The sequence below is a fragment of the Micromys minutus genome (genome assembly GCF_963924665.1).
Source record: "Micromys minutus genome assembly, chromosome: 1".
In the NCBI taxonomy this organism is placed as follows: Eukaryota; Metazoa; Chordata; class Mammalia; order Rodentia; family Muridae; genus Micromys; species Micromys minutus.
In genome coordinates, this window is record NC_137969.1 from 194,212,286 (window position 1) to 194,231,127 (window position 18,842).

Sequence of the window (18,842 nt, forward strand, 5' to 3'; positions counted from 1 at the left end):
TTTATGTATCATGTATGTACTGGCCCGAGAAGGGTTTCAGATCCCTCTGAACTGGAATTATTGGTAGGTCATAAGCCAACATGCATAAGTGCTAGAAATCAAGCCCCTGTGCACTGGAAGACCAGTAATGAATTCAATGCCCAACATCTTCCCTCTAGCTCTCTATTTCATTATTTTAAAGGCTTTACCCATCCATTCCAGTCAATCTTGTTCTCTTCCTTTACATTTCTAACTTGGACATCCATTTGCAGTTGACATATTTCATTATGATATGATCAATGATCATCAGTGAACAATAATAACAATGTATTTTACTGCAATGCATTGTATAATAATCAACATGGTAAGCCAGTACTAAAAATATATTGAACTCAGGATGAAGCCATTAGTTTTACCTAGGTTCCCTTTATTTTAATTTTACATAATGAGTGTTTTATTGTAATTTTTTTTCTTTTTTCCTTTCTATTTTTTAATCACTTTATTTTAAAAAACAAAGATGAATGTACAAATTTTAAGCATTTTTGCATAAGAGTATACGAATAAATTTTTTCAGTGCTTGTTTTTTTTTAAAGTTTGGTAGTGTGCATTAAGATCTTACAGGATGTAACCTGGAATTAGTTCAAGAAAAGAAAGAAAAAGCAAAGAAATAATTCTAGTTTCCTTTTTAAAAGTAGTGTGATTATGAAGAATGCTTTATTTTAGTTACACTATATAATCTATTCAAAAAAATAGTAATTTAAGTAATTTAAAAATGCGTTCAACCTAATTTTTAACTTACTTATTTAATAATAATAATAATAAACTGACCCTGAAGGAATGATGGAAAAGATGTTTTATCTACTTGTGTTAATTATATTAGAGAGATTTAATCATTCTTTCACCATACATATAGATAGGACACCAACAGCAAAACAAAGATTCCAATAATATCTAACTTGTTGTACAACAGAATATGTGTGGAGTCACATCACAAGAGTAGGGGGGACCTTAAATGGTGCATCACTATAAAATTCCACCCCACTGATAATGACAACCTCATGAAAGCTGAAGAATGGCACCCTATTTCAGTTAATATTCTTTCTTTTCTCTAATATTTTAGTAACCTTCAAGATTACTTGAAGCCGGAAGAAAACAGCAGGGAGTGAAGACTAGAATCTAGAGCTTGTCAATAGTTCTGTCTTTGTTATCATAAACCCAGATACCTTTGAACTTTTTCTTCTCATTTTGTTTTTCATGGCTACTAGGATAAGTTAGACTTAATGATGAAGGTATGATTGGTAATGTTTTGCCCAGAGGGAAAATACGTACCACAGTATTACTAGACATGTTATCACAACATTTAGTGAGTCAGATAATGTTAAATATGATAGATTCAAATCCATTTATTAGTGCAACAAGCAAAATCATCTGCCTTGTTCTTAGGCAACACCTAATTTTGTGAATCTATTTTCACCATGCACTTTAAAACTTTAAAAGTCATAATCCACTCAGAAAAAAAACTTTCCACATGCATTAAAATGATATTCAGTGGGGCTTTTGACAGCAAAGTTTATGCTACAGACTTTTGTGGATTTTATCTGGGAGTCTGCACATTCATCCAGCAACGCATCAGTTCTATAGCCTGAGGCATTAGCTTGTCTTTCTTTCCCATCGCTATCAGTGGGGGGAAAATTGAAAAACATTATATAAGTGATGTGGCCCTGAGTCTGTTTTATGTTCAGAATTCAGTGGTGTTAAAGATGTATTTGGCAAAATCTTTCCAGAAATCCTAACATCAGCAGCAATGACAAGAATGCTATCCATTAGCTCACTTTTTATTCATCTGTATGAGGAAACCAGGAATTGGAATTGGCAAGACAATTTATGCCTTTTTCAACATTTACATCTTTGTATTTGAGGGAGATGGCAGCCCTTTCCTTTTAGCACCACTCAGAGTCCCTTGGGTATGCTGCTGTCATGCTGGTGAGTCACAATGCCTTGCAGTGTCTAGTCTTGCTAGCTTTAGTGTCAGGTACTTTATCTCAGAGGACATGTACATGTTTGCATGTGTTCACAACCTCGACATAAACACATAATATTGCCAAGTTTCAAGGTAATAAGCATGCACTAAACAAAGCAAAGCTAAATCATCTTTCTTGCACAATGCAAACAAAATTGAATTATGTACAGTGTGATTCTCCTTTATGCTTATTTTGAATAGACAACATTAAAAACTCATTTTAATCTTCCAATTCTTTGGAAAGGTCACAACAATTATATACTTTTCTTGGACTATTTAATCCATTGTTCCATTTACAGGACTGCCTTCATTAACATGCAGAAATAAATGATGAAAAAATTCATGGAGGGAGGCATTCTTCAAAATAGTAATTTATGTGAAGGCTCAATAAAATGCTTACCCATTATAGAAATTACAGAGATTTTAGGAGAATTTGTTTTAAATTGCTTCTCAAAGATGTAGTTTGAAAGGGACACTGATATTGGTAAGAAATAAAAGAAATAGAAAACAGAAATTGCTACACCACCATTTTCTTCATTTATATTTATTGCATTTGATCCCGATGTTTTGGTGAAAATGCAAGCAATTCTCAGGTAATACATAATAGCAAAGAGGATAAATAATAATTATTTTGTTCAAATTTAAAGTTGCCCCATTTTATGTCTTTGTTCATGAAACAGGATTGAAGGAAAGCAAAGGCTAGCTAGCTCTTAAGCCAGCCAAACGTTTTACTCCCACCTTGTGGCTGAGAGACTGCATGGCTAGTTTTTCAAATGGAAGCCATCAGAATTTATGTGCAAAATGACTTTTCTCTTATCCACTGATGAAAACGAGATGGATTGAGACTGAGCTGTGTGATTTATCAAATCAGTGAGGCACAGCTTTCTCAACAAGCAAAGCAGTGACTAAAATGAACACTGTTACAGAATAAATAGGGTTCTTTTGTTTGTTTTTTTTTTTTTTTTGATCTTAGACATAAAAAAGGATATTCTGTAAATATCTATTCAATGACAAGTTTTCAAAGCAAAATGCAAAGGGACTGTAAACATTAAAAATACTCAGTCAAGGGTCGAGGCTGACCCAGTGTTGGGAGAGCATACTGCTCATGCAGCAGATCTGTGTTAGGTTCCCAGAACTCCTGGCAGTTGACTCATTGTCAGTAACTCTAGCTTCACTATATCCAACAGCCTCTTTCAATCCCTTTGCACATGTACTCACATGCACAAAACCACACAAAAACATAAAGGTTCACAAGAGTCCAAGTTAAAACTTACCTTAAATTATTTTGGAGCAAGTCTTATTTTAAGTGTTAGTCAAACCTACATTCCCACTGGTCTTGATTTCTACTTGAAAGTATATACAGAAACCCATGCCTCAAAAGTGGTATCAAAGACTCTGCAGAAGCATAAACAAAATTAAGCTTGAGTATTTATGAAGTTTTCATGTTTTATTTCAGGGAATAGAGAAATATGTAGGAAAAGCACCTGTGATCAGAATATTAGAAAAAGTATTTTCTATGTTCAAGCCATAAATCACAGTTTAGCCAAAGGTGATGTCTCTGAAACATAAAGGAAGTCCTTACCCTGCTAAGAGGTTGACAGAGTAGGGATTTTCTCTTACAGTTTATAGTATTACTACTACTACTACTACTACTACTACTACTACTACTACTACTACTACTACTACTATTACTACTACTACTACTACTACTACTACTACTACTACTACTATTATTACCCAAAACTGTCAACTGAAATTCGTATATTGACTCTTTTTATTCAATTTGATTTTACCTTTTCTTAATTAAATTTAGCATATATCTTTGTTTGAAAGCAAGAATTAGAAACCAATTCTCTTGTCTTACAGAGGCAAATCTCATTTAAAGCCACCAAGTCTTGATTCTTTGTGTATACTCAGGTTTCTACATTTTTAACCTGTAAAAAGTAATTGAAGACAATTTTCCCATGACTTGAATATTATTTTCAGTATATAATTTATATAATTCAATTTTTATCAAGTACATTTTCATCAGCATTATTATCTGATTTCTTCAAAAATTTTCACAAGAATGTTAAGACAACTTTTTGAGATATAACTTGGGATTCACCAAAACAGTATATGATGAATGTTAAAATACTTAGTTTTGACTCTTTGTTCATCTGCCAAAATGCATGTTCTTAGCATACCTTACTTTTCTTTCAAGTATCTCTTTCACATATTTTTTCTTAAAATCTATGTTTCAAATCTCTATTAACAATCTACAGATTTACTTTACATTGGTCTTTCCTAAAATTCTATCCTATGGCATGGCAAAGAATTTGGGTTAACCTGAGATAAGGTCCCTAAAACTAGGGCAACTATTTAGCATGTTTCAAGCTACAGCATGCCACTGTGAGTTCCTTCCGGCAGCTACTGACAAGCTCAACATAGTCTTGCCTCAATTCCTCTTCATCTGCCACTGGCTCCACTTTATTATAAATGCTCTTGTAGCACCAACAAATGGAAGAGTTTTTTTTTTTTTTTTTTTTTTTTTTTTTTTTTTTTTTTTTGTATTGGTACTTGTGATGTGTAGTTTATCTTACAAGGATAACCCAGGACATCAAAGCCTCTAGCACCAGACAAAAAAATGGTCCTAGTATTTCAGGGCACTAAGTTTCCTTTTATTTCAAAAAAAAAGTAGAATAAAGAATATAGTAAAGGAAAGTAGTAGATTTATTTACAGTTTGATCAAAGACAGCAAAAATGAGGGAGGAAAAATCCCACAACCTCTTACCTATACTATGAATACACCTGCCTGTGTTCATCTTATAGTTTAGAGAAGGACACAAGAAAAGAATACATGTCTGTCTATCTGTCTGTCTGTCTGTCTATCTCATCTCTCTTTGTGACCCACTATTTCTCTTCTGCTTCCAAAAGACATAGACCCTCTCTTGTCCCTTTCTCACACCTTCCATTTAAAAATATTCTACAATGTCATAGTCCCCTTTCTAGATTCATGATACTCACACATTCACAACAAACTAGAATCTACATTATGAAAAACAGGCGACATTTATCTGTTTATGCTAATTTTGTTTAAAAGCTCTCATTTTTGACCATTATCCTGCAAATGTCATTCTTGTTAATAGCAGAGACAAATTTCATTGTGGCTATAAACCAAATTTCTTTATCTATTTAGCCAGAGATGAATATCATCCAATCAACAAATAGGTTGATGAACAGCATAGATAGCTTTCAAAGAAAAAACACACAGAACTAATAATATTTCAAAAAGTGATTCACATGCTCAGCCATGAGAGAAATGCAAGTTAAAACTGTTTTGAGATTACCTCTTACTCCAGTCAGAAAGGCTATCACCAAGACATCAATTCTGACGGTGGTTTACTTCTTTGACAGTAGGGTGGGAACATTTTTACCTGTTCTTCAGAGGTGGGTCTGAAGTTCAATTTGCACATTTTTGTTAAATATATTGATAAATAATGAATGTTATAAAGGCATTAGTTGGTCAGCCAGTGGGAAAGGCACAAATTAACTAGGGCCATGGAGGAAGAGGCACAAATAGTTTTAGAATTCATGGAATGCAGCCTACTGATTACCACAGCCACATGGGTGAGCCTCAGTGTAGCACAGCCCTGAGGACCACCTTTCTGAGGACATCATACTGTTAAGGAGTTCTGCTCAGCTTTCTGCCCTCACATACCCTTTAATAAGAAAATTATATGAAAACTTTACGAAGGATTCCAGTCTCTCACTGGGCAGCATTTCTGACACTCACAACAATAGGCTTGATGTCTTTCAGGCATTGCTGCTGGAGCAGATTTATGATTCAATCATCACTCTAGAGAAGGACTTGGACACATGAATTGTCAGCAGTGACGACCACCTTTAGAAAATATTTGGAAAAATAAAATTGTTAGGGAAGCTAGGTTGGCTCTTCTGTAGAAAATCTTAGGAAATTATTTGAAGGTCAGAAGGCACACTTGTATTAGCTAAGCTAGGGATCATGGTCAGAGAACAAGAATGATAGTAACACTGGCTGAAGTGACTCTCATTGAGGCTGGAGTGTCTATGATTGATTTCCTAGAGACATTATTTTTTGTCCTTAGCTTCCTGAAACGATTTATTAAGAATTGCTGATAAGTAGTTGTATATTCTGAGGATTTCAAGTAGATATGAGTGATTTTTTTTTAAATTGAACAACGTTATTATAAAAGACAGAGATGAATGTACAGATTTTTAAAGAATTTTTAGATAACAGTATATGGATACATTATTGTCAGTAATTTATATTTTTAAAGGTTAGGGTGTATGCATTAAAATCTTACTAGTTACAATGAGCATAAAGTACATGTAAAACAAGATGTAACCTGGAAATAGTCAAAGTTTTCTTGGTGTGTAAAGATTAAGCATAATGGTTTTTCTTTTTCTTTCTTTCTTTTTTTTAACCTTTGTTTTTCTTGAACTTCATATAGTCTGTGAGTTGTTTCTGGGGTGTTCAGAGCTTTCTGGGGTTAGTATCCAATTATCAGAGACCGCATATTAGGCCTGTTCTTTGTGACTAGGTTACCTCATTCTGGATGTTTTTCTCTAGATGCATCCATTTTCTTAGGAATTTCATAAAGTCATTGTTTCTGATAGCTGAGTAGTACTCCATTGTGTAAATATATTAAAATTTTTATATCCATTCATCTACTGAAAGATATCTGGGTTCTTTCCAGGTTCTGGCTAATATAAAAAGGACTGCTTTGAATATTGTGGTACATGTGCCTTTGTTGTATGTTGGATCATCTCTGGGGTATTTGCCCAGATGTGGAATAACTGGGTATTCAGGTAGTACTATGTCCAACTTTCTTAGAAAACTCCAGACTGATTTCTAGAGTGGTTGAAACAGTTTACAACCCCACAAACATGGGAGAAGTTTTCCTCTTTCTCTACATCCTCGCCAGCATCTACTGTCATCTGAATTTTTGATCTAACCATTCTGACTATGCAGTAAAATGATGGATTCTGTTTATGTATCCAGTCTGATAGCCTATGTCTTTTTATTGGGAAATTGTGTCCATGTATATTAACGGATATTAAGGAATAGTGGTTGCTGTTTCCTGCTATTTTTGCTTTTAGAGGTAAAATTGTGCCTGTGTATCTTTCTTCCTTTAGTTTTCTTGCTTAGATATTTTCTTGTTTTTATTAGGATATAGTTTCCCTTCGTGTATTGGATTCCCCACATATAATTCATAGTAGTTCTGGGTTTGTGGTCAGATATTGTGTAAATTTAGTTTTGTCTTGGAATATCTTGGTCTCTCCATCTATAGTAATTGAGAGTTTTGCTGGGTATAGCCACTTGTCCTGACACTTGTGCTCTCTTAGGGTCTGCATTATGTCTGTCCAGGATCTTTAAGCTTTCATACCCTTTGTTGAGAAATTGGGTGTGATTCTGATTGGTGAGCCTTTATATGTTACATGAGCTTTTTCCTTAATGCTTTTAGTATTCATTCTTTGCTTTGGGGAGTTGGTGTTTTGACTATTATGTGTTGAGAGGAATTTCTTTTCTGGTTCAGTTTATTTGGAGTTCTGTAGGCTTCTTTTATTCTCATGGCCATCTCATTCTTAAGGGTAGGGTTGTTTTCCTCTGTGATTTTGTAGATGATATTTACTGTGCATCTTATTTGATATTCTTTGCCCTCTTCTATTTCTATTATCCTTAGGTTTGGTCTTCTCATTGTGTCCTGAATCTCCTGGATATTTTGGGTTACGAGCTTTTTGGCTGTTATATTTTCCCTGACTGTTTTGTCTATGTTTTCAATGTTGTCTTTGGCTCCTGAGATTCTCTCTTCCATCTGTTCTTGTCTGTTGGAGATGCTTGCATCTGTGACTACTGATTTCCTTTTTAGGTTTTCTACCTCCAGGGTTGTCTCTTTTAGTGTTTTCTTTATTGTTTCCCTTTCTGTTTTAAGTTCCTTTTTCAATTCCTTCATCTCTTTGGTTCTGTTTTCTTCTAGTTCTTTGATTTCTTTGAGTGTTTTTCATGTTTACTCGTCTATTTCTTTATGCTTTTCTTCCAGTTCTTGTTTAAATATCTCCATCATCATATTGAGGTATGATATTAGGTCTTAGCCTTCTTTTTCTGGTGTGTTTGGCATTCTGGTGTTTGCTGTGATGGGAGAGCTGGGTTCTGATGTTGCCAGGTTGTCTTGAAATCCATTAGGTAAGTTCTTTTACTTTCCTCTTGCCATTTTGTTGTATTTGATTATACATGGTCTTATTGTCAGTGATTGGTTCCAGTCTCTGTCATGTACCTGGTCTGTGTCGCTTGATCTCCACTGTTTTAGGTGGCAAATGGCTTCAGAGTTTGGTCTGCATGCAAGGGCCTTCTGAGTAGAACCCGAGTCCCCATGGCAGAGTTCCTGCTTCCCTGAACCAATCAGGGGCCCACACTTTCCCTATGTCAGGCCTAGCCCTCTCTGTGTCCTGGCTACTGGCAGTGCACTCTCACCAGGCCTGAGTCCCTGGATATCTGCTGTTCCTGGTGGCAAATGGCCTGAGCATTTGATCGGCATGCAAGGGCCTTCCGGGCAGAAACTAAGTCCCTCTGGCAGAGTTCCTGCTCCTTGAACCAATCAGGGGCTGTACTTTCTGCATGCTCGTGCCAGATATGTCTGTGCCCCAGCTACTCACAGAGCAGTCTCTCCAGGCCTGCCATGACTGATTTTTTTATACAAAAGTTTAGATTTGTTGTTCCTTTAAGATTTTTATAAAATTACTTTTAAATATAGTGAAATAATTATTTCTTTTATATAACTACAAATTTCTGCTTGCCAGTAAGAGAAACTGACTGAGAAAACTATCTTGCCTGCTTACACTTTGTTAATCTATTCCAAGTTGCTTAGCTACAAATATACATGATTTTGGGGGAGTAATTTGCTTTCTTTACCTGTACTACATAATCTTATTTCTTGTCAAGGCATTGGAAAACACAGTGGTTTTTCCCAATCATTTACTAGAAAAAAAACTTAAGTATAATCACATTGTAATTTTACACCACTTGAATGATTTTTATGGTATATAATTTATGGAAGAAAGCAGAAAATATGGGGGCTTGAATATTGATTCTCTCATCTATTAACTTTATGTGTGTATGTAAATTTGTGTGACTGGGGATTGTAACACTGATCCTTATGCCCATCAACAATGTGTACATATGCATATGTGTAAATTTGTGTGAGTGGAAGATTAAAACTTTGTTCCTTCCATCTACGAACTCTGTGCATTCATCTTTGTATATGTGTAAGGTCCAACTGTGTGGATTCATGTCTGTGTAAGGTTTGTGTGAGAGTATACTAGAACATTCTTCTATCCTTCAGCAATGTGTACACATATGTGTACGGTTTGTGTGAATGAGGGCTGAACTATTGTTCCACCTGTCAATTATGTGTATGTGTATGTGTATATATATGTTAACTGTGTCTGGGTGTATTTGGAGCTTGCTCTTTTCACCAGTTGTGTGTATTTATGCATGTACATGGGAAATATTTGAAGTCTGTTTGCTGAAGCTCTTCTCTGACCATTCTGTGAATGTGTATATGTTACTCTACCTGCATATATGTATGTATTTATGCTTTGTGTATGAAATTATTGGACTCTGGCTTCTTTATATCCACTAAGGTGTGTGTGTGTGTCTGTGTGTGTGTGTGTGTGTGTGTGTGAATTTCCCTTCTCTTTCTCACCAGCCCCAATGAGTTAAAAGACTTCTTAGGTTTTCCACTGGCCACAGGGAGTGTCAACCCCAGTAAATTAAACTTCGATACATCAGAAGAAAACACTGCCAAGTAACTTTAATTCCTGGCTACAACAGGCACCAGTACCTGTGGGTATCTTGATTCACTCCCATCAGCTGCAGCCTGCCTCAGTTTACTCACCACATGGTCATAAAAGCCAGTTATTGGCAATAAATAACCATTTAAATTAGTTACTGTCTCTTTATGTTCCAATAAGTGATGCTTGTAACACTGGTTTGAGGGCATCAATTAATTAGTAAATCAAATTATCACAAAGGACAACTACAGAGGCTTAGACTCTGTGCTACTTTAAAATGGTTTATCCTATTTTTTTTCTTTCTCTGAAGACTTTATATGTTTTCCGGCTTAAATTTATTTGAGCTAAAATATTAATGCATTAAAAGAGTATTGTATAATATACTAACACACACATATAATGTCTTTATTTTCTCAAACATAACTAAGTTCTTGAGGATCAATTATTTCTTTATTATGAGACTTTTTTATTGTTTGTCTTCTAGCTCTTTGTGTATCAGATACATTCCTTATATGAATATTATGTATCTGAAACTGAGAATTTGACAGATTGTAACGTTCTGAAGAGAAAACCTTGCGATAATTTGAAGATACCCAAGATAAAATAACCCTTAGTCAGATATTTTTAGACTTTATGTCTTTCTGAAACTGTCTTGAGAGACTTCAATGAGGCCATTTGAATAAGATGGGGGTGGAGCAGGAGAATCCAAACTAGGAAAAGCTTCATGAAGTTTAGCAATAACAGTTATGCCAGTTTTCAGGGAAGAAATGGAAAGCCCTTCTTCATCGGGGCTTATTGTAAGAAACATAGCAAATGTGAGAAAAAACTGCCAGCATACAAGTGTAAGAGCATGGTACCATGCAGATATCCTCTAAGACTCATATGCCTAGTGCCCCAGTTATTTTTATGCTTTTACCTAACCCATTCCCAGTCTACAACCATTCCCATTCTTGTGCGTACCTTCTCTATTATTTTATCTAAAAGAAAGCATGTTTACTTACCTTTTATATAGTCTTTAATCAATCTTTACAGTACAGACTTTATCATCCTTCTTTTCTACCCTCTGACTGCTCCACATTGCACACCTCTTCCCTCATCTCCATGAGGATGTCCCAACACCCTCCCACACCCTCCAGAAGTCCCCACTCCCTGGGGCTCCAGGTTCCTGAAGGGTTTGATGTATCTTCTCTGACTAATTTTTGGAGCAATGAGTCCTAAATCAACTTCTTTCTACAGGACTCATGAGCCTGAGTACATAGGCAGTTGTCTCCAGACTCAGCTCTAGCTATAGCAAGGAACATGAAATCTCCTGAAGCCACAGCCTTGAATTTGATCTATATATTCATTATGCTGTTACTAAGTTTTATACAGGAACAATAGAAATATACACACACACATACACACACACAGAAACACATACACACACACACAAACACACATGCATATGCAGATACACAGAGAGGCAGACAGATAGACAAAAACGGTGAGTCAGATTCAAATATAATGTTACTCTTGACTTTTGAATTAGAATACTAAAATAACATTCTTTAAAATATATCATATCCTTAATTCCTTTAACTTCTTCTAAACACCTTTAAATTGTATGTGAAACCTTCACTTTAACATTTTCTGAGACAGAATAAATACTATCAGAAAATAATTAAAATCAACATAAGAGTTGCAGTTTTATATTTTTTTTTCAATCCAGTCCTGTTCAAAAGCATGTGCTTGATTATTATTCTTGTCATCGTTTGCTTTATGTAATCAAACCCCAACAAATGATTTTCCTGCCTAGGTATGAATATTTGAAAATTCTATGAAAACAAACAAACAAACCCCCTTTTCTATGTGCCAAACCACCTGGGTGTGATTGGAATTTAAAGGTGGGGAAAGGCCAGGTGATAATGAACAGAGGAGAACATGTGAAAGTGTCTTTGAAGAAGAGTGCAGAACTGATGGCACAGTGAAGGAGGCTGTGGCTGACCTGAAGCAACACGATGCGATGCTCACTCTTCTTCATTTTTTAAATTAATTTATCTATTTACATCCAATGCTGCCCCATCTGCTCTCCAACAGGGCTGCCTCATGTGTCTGCCTCCCTCTGGTTTGAAGGAACACTTTCACAAAGGTTTTCTTTTGATAGAGCTCTGGCCAGAAATTTATGCCCCAAAACTAAAAACAAGCAAAAGCATCATAACATGATAATTTTATTGATACCATGGGTTATTTTTGTGTAATTCTCTAAAGTATCAAATGGCTGTGTCTTGTGAAATTAGCAGAACAGCATGATTACTTCAAAGCCTGTAACATTTACCTGACATTTCATCAAGGAAATATAGAATGTAAAAAATTCCGTATTTTAAAATGCACCCTGAACAACTGTAGTACAGGAATGAGTCAAAATACATTTCTGGATTATTTGATCAAGATGGCAACCAATTATGTCCTTCACTTATATGGCTCCTTGACCCACTGAGGACTAGAGCCTTCACTTTTATCTTAGACTAAACTCAGCCTCAGTGGGAGATCTGAAGAGGCAATTGAAACCACAGTGGGAAACTTCTTATTGGATTTTTTCTTTTAAAAAAAGGAAAACAAAAACAGAAAATGGAACCTGGTGATATAGCAGTGTCTGAGGTCAGCCTTGTTGAGGAGTAGATACTTAATAACAAGTATCTCTTCATAAGGAGCATCACTTGGTACTGTGATTGACATCGTATCTGTTAGGTTTTTTATTTTATTGGGCATTTTTCTCAGCACTTCACCCACATCCTACATTGCCACTGAACCATGTCTGGTGACTATCAAAGATCCTTTAACAAAGGCAGTTCCGTGTCTGATAGCTACTTCTGTAGAACTATTGTCAGTATATAAACAAAAAGAAAAAAAAGTGCTACAAGAATTCCAATAGCTGCCCCTTTTAATAGTTATCTGATACTGTCACAGTGTGACTGCCAAAAATTAATTTTCCTCCCAGGCATCTTTGTAAATACCCATAAACCTAAATAACACAACTATTTCAATTTTCTGTAAAGCTCTTCCTCAAAAAAATTGTACTCTGCTTTTAACTGAAATGATTTGTTTCCAAAATCTGCATTATTATAAAGATTGAAAAACATGTAATAAAATATTCCATGCTCTTTAAAAAAAGACTAAAAACTGTCACACTATTTAAGGATATATATATATATAGTCAAGCTTTCATGTACAATTTCTGTTAATCAGATGCTCCACATGGCACAGGAGAAAGTTAATAGTGTTTTTAAAAAGTTTGTTTTTTAAAGAAAAATTAATTAGGCAATGAAGCAAAATGTCAATCAATGTCTATTCACATAGATTAGTCATAGTCAACAGCTACTAAATTTTTTGAATGAAGTTTCTACACAATTAGTAATTAGACAGTTTGGAAACAAATCAGGTTATGATAGCCAGGAGCTTGGAACATTGTTTCACCTTGTGCAGTGACAAGGCAAGAAGCTGGCTTGCATTAGAAATGCTATCTTAAAGTCACTCTGAAGGGATTTCTTAGTTAGGTTTCTATTGTTGTGTTAAAATGCGGTGGCCAAAGGCAACCTGAAGAGAAAAGCATTTATTTTTCTATACTTCCAAACAGCAGTCCATCACTGAGGGAAGTGAGAGCAGAAAATCAAAACAGGTACTAGAAAACAGGAAGTGAACCAGATAGAATGGTGTGATGCTGTTTATTGCCTTGCTACTTTGTTTTATTTAACCTGCTTTCCTATAGCACCCATGACCATTAGCTCAGACCACACTTAGTGGATGAGCTGAGCCCATAATAAGCCCCCCCCCCAATAGTCAGGAATCAAGAACATTCTCTACAGGTTTGTGCAAATGCCAATATTATGGAGGAGACATTTTCTCAGTTAAGATTCCTTCTGCCCAGATAAAGAAAGCTCTTGTCAAATTGTGTCAATTTCACATTAAAAACTAGACAGAATGAGGATAAAACATAAAACAATTTCACAAACAAAACAAAAACTTCGGGGACGCAAAATAGCATAAAACAAATAAACAAGAATTCCTGGGTTTTGTTTTATTCTTAAAAAATATTACTCGATTTAAGTAGCATAGCTTTTATTATAAAGATGTTTAAAGATCTATATCTATGTAGAAATCATTGTCATTTTTTTTAAAAAAACTGGAAAATGCTTTCTTTGTGATGCTTTATTTTGATTTTCAACCTAGAGTAAAAAAAAAAAAAAAAAAAAAAAAAAGTCATCCCTGAGAGTATCTCATGAGCATTTCAAAGAAGGAGCAATTGTCTATAGTAGACTTGGGTGTAAGAGTTCATTCTTTGTCCTCAGCACCATTTCACAGGCTGGGGACTAAACTAGAATGTAAAGGAAAAAGTAAGCTGAACACAAGCTTTCATCCCTCTAGGCATCCTAACAGTGGATACAATGTAACTAGCTGCTGCAAACCCTTGCTATTATAACTTTACTACCATAATTGACCCTAGCATAACTATCTGCCAAAAACAAAGGCAAACAAACAAATAAAATGAAACAAAATATTTTCTTTTGTTGAGTTCTGTAAGGTATCTTGTAGAAACAAGTAAATATTAGGTGATACAAAAGTAACTGATTTTTGCATTGTTGAAGTTTGTAGTTTGATATGTTGTTAAATGGATGTGGTTATGCTATGACACACTTGTTGCCTGTTTTTATATAAAAGATAGAAAACAAACAGAATTTTCTTAAAGAATTCCAAATGAGACATAAAATAAAAAACATAAAACAAGAAACATTTCACACCAAAGACAATTAGGTCCGGGAATGGTTTTAATCCTAAATTTCATGGGTAGATATAGTTCTCAGAAGATGAGAAGCACAGCAGCCAGCAATTGAAAGTTGATAATGACCCATTGAGTGAAGTCATTGAAACTGATCATCTTACAGCTACAAAAGAAGTTATCAACTATTTCCAAATGAACCATTAAGTTATCGTTGGGCATTTGAAGCAAATTGGTAAGGATAAGATATTCAAAAAGATATTCATGAACTGACTAAATTTTTTTTAAAAAGTCCCATCATTTTAAATAACTGTGAATTTTTATTCTATATAATGATAATGGACTATTTTTCATTAAGTCATCATATGACTTGAAAATAGCAAAGCATATGTAAAGAAATCATGACCACCTCAATGACTGGACCAAGAAGAAGCTCTGATCCTCTTTCCAAAGCCAAACTTTTAGCCCCAAAATATCATGATCGCTGCTTTCTGATCATCTGATAGTTTTGTCTTTCATATTTCTCTATGCCCGTCTGAAGCCATGCATTTAGAGACATATGTTTATAATATTAAGGAGCATTAAAATTTGCAGGCTTCAGTTAACAGTAAGGGATAAGCTTCCATACAATGACTAATCACACACTTTTTGTTCTCCAGAAGTTTAATGAATGCGGCTACCAAGTTTTTGCCAAACACTATATCATCTGACATTTTATCAAACAACTGTCTAATTTTTAAAGCAAAACCAAAATTATTTGCATGTTTGTATTTATTATTAAAGAAGCATTGAACATAATTGCATAATAAGCAGAGTTCAGGAAACACATTTATCAATTTGGTAAATCCATAAGAATAGTTTTAGACTTATAGGAGTGAACAAACCTCTTTTTTTGGCAAAATGTGCTCATTGTATCGGTTCCTACTTTGACTAATAAAGATAAGTATGAGTTAAATTATACTGCTTTAAAATTCTCTATGTGAGGCACCAACATCATTTGTACAAGTACCTGCAAACTGTACCTGTAAATTGTAAATCTCTTTCAATGGCAATACCTTAATCGACCTAAATGGTACAATCAAATGAAAAAAGATATGACTAATTATCAGGTGCGAACTGTATGCACAATCTTCTCATGTGATTCTTTTACATCCTTACAACTATTTACAGGTATTACATGTAATTGTGTTTGTTACTTACAGATTCAAAATGATTTATGAATGGTACATAGCCTACACATACACAAACACACACACACATGCATAAAGAAACACACATACACTTCCTTTGTCTTGAAACATTTGACGATAAATGCATTTATCAGCGTGCATAAGTACCCAGTATCAGCTCAATATGTCTTAACAAAGTATTACTTTCAATGCATTTTATTCCATTTTCTTGAACAAATGGATTCTTTAAGATAAATGATTTATAAAACAATGATTTATGAAAGGCTGTTTTCAATTTTGAATTAAGAAGCTAACCAACATTTGGCTCAAGAATACATTGTTAACAATGAAGCCCATACTTATAAATTATGTGTTCTCTAATATTGTGGGTAACAAAGACTGCTGACTAAGGCAACAAACAAGTCAGTTAATTATTATTACAGATGGACGAATTGATTTTGGTCAATGGTTGTTTAATGATAATATCCTTTCATCCATGATGTTTCTACTTGTAGGAAACATATAAAAATGTGCTGACTATATGGAAACATTAAAGAAAATTAATAATCAGTGAATTTAAAATGTGTATTGTTTCTATAAAAAAGAGACAAATTATGTAATTACTGTATCAGAGTAATTGCAACCCTTTACTTTTTAATTTTTTAATTAATCATTCCATCCTTTTACAACTCAAATGATATTCCTCTTCCAGGTTACCCCTACACAGCCCCCCTCTTCTCTCTTCCCTTGTTCCTCTTCCCTCTCCCCTTTACCTCTATGAGGGTGCTCCCCCACCCACCCACACAAGCCCCACCACTACAGCATCTCCTGACACTAGGGCAGCAAACACCAATAGGAACAAAGACTTCCCCTCCAATTGATGTCAGGCAAGACAACATATGTATCTGAAGCTACAAATCACTCCATATATACCCACATGTGCATTGGTCAGTTGCTGGCAGAACAGCCAAACCAGGTTTCTGTGAACAAGCATCTTTTGGTAAAAGCAACAGTCTAGAGTTCGGGGTCTCAAAAGGGATGAATCCCTAGGTTAAGAGGTCCCTGAATGAGCCCCTTCAGTCCATGCTCCACTTTAAGTCCTTGTTTTTTCTTTGGATAAAAACATTTCTGGGTTAAAATCATTGAGATAGGAGGGTGGCCCCTTCCCTCAACAGAGGGCCATGCCTCTCTCAGGTATTCTCCTCTACTCAGGTATTCTCCACAGGTCATAATGTCCCTTTGCAGTGCCTTTCAGCTAAAGTGATCCCCTTTGGGTCCTGGGAGTCTTTCACTTCTCACAAGTCTGGGATCATCAGTGGCTACCCCAAGTTCCACATTCCCCACTGTTTCACATTTTACTTATTTATTTATTTATTTATTTATTTATTTATTTATTTATTTATTTATTTATTTATATTTCCTGACCCTCTGTACTGGCTAATTTTGTGTCAACTTGACACAAGCTGGAGTTATCACAGAGAAAGGAACCTCAGTTGACGAAATGCCTCCATGAGATCCAGCTGTAAGGCATTTTCTCAACTAGTGATCAAGGGAGTAGGACCTAGCCCGTTGTGGATGGTGCTGTCCTGGGCTGGTAGACCTCGGGTTCAATAAGAAGGCAGGCTGAGCCAACCAGGGAAAGCAAGCCAGTAAGTAACATCCCTCCATGGCCTTGCATCCTTCTTCCTGACCTGCTCAAGTAACAGTCCTGACTTACTTTGGTGATGAACAGGGATTTGGAAGTATAGCTGAATAAAACCATTCCTCCCCAACTTGCTTCTTGGTAATGATGTTTTATGCTAGAATAGAAACCCTGATTAAGACACCTTGTGTTCCTCTCTCCAGTCCCTTCCAATACCTTATCCTGCCCTAGTTTCTTTCTCTTCCCCTTTTATTCTTCCTCCCCTCCTCCTATTCCTCTATGCAGGTCTGAAGAATTCATACCCTGGTCTTCCATTCTCCTAAGCTCCATATGGACTTTGCAATGTATAATGGGCATTCTGAGTTTTGGCCTATTAGCTACTTATCAGTAGGTACCTACCATGTGTGTTCTTTTGTGACTGTGTTACCATACTCAGGATATTTTCTAGTTCCATCTATTTGCCTAGCAATTTCATGAAGTCTTTGTTTTTAATAGCTGAGTAGTACTCCATTGTGTAAATGTACCACATTTTTTGTATCTACTCCTCTGTTAAAGGACATCTGGGTTCTTTCTAGCTTCTGGCTATTATACATAAGGATGCTATGATCTTGGTGGAGCATGTGCCCTTGTTATATGTTAGAGCATTTCTAGGTTTATACCTAGAAGTGGTATAGCTGTGTCCTCCAGTATTACTATGTCCACTTTTCTCAGGAACAGCCTGACTGATTTCCAGAGTGGTTGTACCAGCTTGCAATTCCATCAACAATGGGGGAAAAATGGATGTTCCTGTTTCTCCACATTCTCACCAGCATCTGCTGTCACCTGAAATTTTGATCATAGCCATTCTGACTGGTGTGAGGTGGAATCTCATGATTTTTTTTTGATTTGCATTTCCCTGATGACTAAGAATGTGGAACATTTCTTTAAGTGCTTCTCAGCCCTTCGAGGTTCCACAGCTGAGAATCATTTGCTTAGATATATACTCTAATTTTTAATATGGTTATTTGGTTCTCTGGTGTCTAACTTCTTGAGTTTTTGGTATATTTTGGATATTTTCTTTCTACCAGATTTAGGGTTGTTTTTTAATTTTTTTCTTTTTCCTAAATTATGTATATTGCAACATTTTCCCACAACCAGCTTCTTTCTTAGGGTCTATGCATACAACATTTAAGGTATGTTACCGTTATCTAGAACCTTTGAGCTCACTATATTCAACTGCTTATTTTTACCCTTGTCCTGTTTAATTATTGATTAGTGTAGTTTTTACAGATTTGGACATAACTAAACTGCTCACTAGTGTTTCATCTTACCACAAGCTGGGAGCTGACAGAATTAAGAAGCTTCCTTAACCTGAGTAACTGCATTTTACATAGATTTCAGCCTAGGTTTCTGTTTCCCACAATTAAGGTCTTTCCCCAGAAAATAAGTGATGTATCATTGGTCAGGTAGCTAGTCAATTAAAATGGT